This window comes from Phalaenopsis equestris, unplaced genomic scaffold (assembly GCF_001263595.1).
Source record: "Phalaenopsis equestris unplaced genomic scaffold, ASM126359v1 Scaffold197058, whole genome shotgun sequence".
NCBI classification, from domain to species: domain Eukaryota; kingdom Viridiplantae; phylum Streptophyta; class Magnoliopsida; order Asparagales; family Orchidaceae; genus Phalaenopsis; species Phalaenopsis equestris.
The window spans coordinates 1,060-1,799 of record NW_018217007.1 but is presented as its reverse complement, the minus strand read 5'-3'; the positions used below and the strand labels follow the sequence as shown (position 1 = coordinate 1,799).

The window sequence follows — 740 nt, the reverse complement described above, 5'->3', positions numbered from 1 at the left end:
CATCCGGCATCCTCTTTTCACAACTTTCATTCCCTAATCTCCACAGTTTCGGTTTGTCGCTCGAGCAGCCTCTCTATCTGAGAGAGCCGAGCTTTGTCTTCCTCCATTCTCAGGTGATTCTTTTCTACTGTTATAAGCCCCAATTGCTGCATAAACATTTCATGAAACGAACCCTAACACCTACATTCCAAATCCCTAGAATTCAAAAACTGATATTATTCTGCTTCATCCGTGCTGATTGCGGAATCCAAAGGCATTATTTATGAAAAGCACCTCTTGTTCTGCAAAACCTTGTTGCAACTTCAGTTTGTTACTACTCTCCTATGTTGCTAGTTGCTACAATTTCTTATGATATTTATTTTCGTTAATTTTGCTACCATTATCTTGTAGGCTAGCTTGGCCTTGTATGGGAGAGATTTGTAGGACCTAGCAATTGTAGTTTTGAATGAAGGCTTTTCCTATGGAGGATGGAAGTGTCTACCATGAGAGACAGAGATTGCAGTTCTGTCTGTTGCATGCGCTCAATAATCTTCTCCAGGTAATCATCCATAGATGAAGTTCATAGCTGCATCTATTTCTGGCATGAATTTTTCTGATCAATATATATGCTCCAAGTTACAGTGTCCTTACTAAGAAAATTTTACTCCACTTATTGTTTTGGATAATTTTAAATCTGCATCAAATATTTTTTGAAAATCATGAAAAGCACTACTCTTGTTGTTATTGTCGAAATTGCATTA

General features: G+C 37.6%; 1 long non-coding RNA gene across 1 annotated transcript; it reads left to right on the top strand.

Annotated features, from left to right (window-relative positions):
* Positions 1 to 9: 9 nt before the first annotated feature.
* On the top strand, positions 10 to 532 carry LOC110035265. The gene is made up of 3 exons (XR_002295133.1): positions 10 to 113; positions 200 to 305; positions 391 to 532. It is a non-coding gene; the product is annotated as an uncharacterized LOC110035265 (long non-coding RNA).
* Positions 533 to 740: the final 208 nt, after the last annotated feature.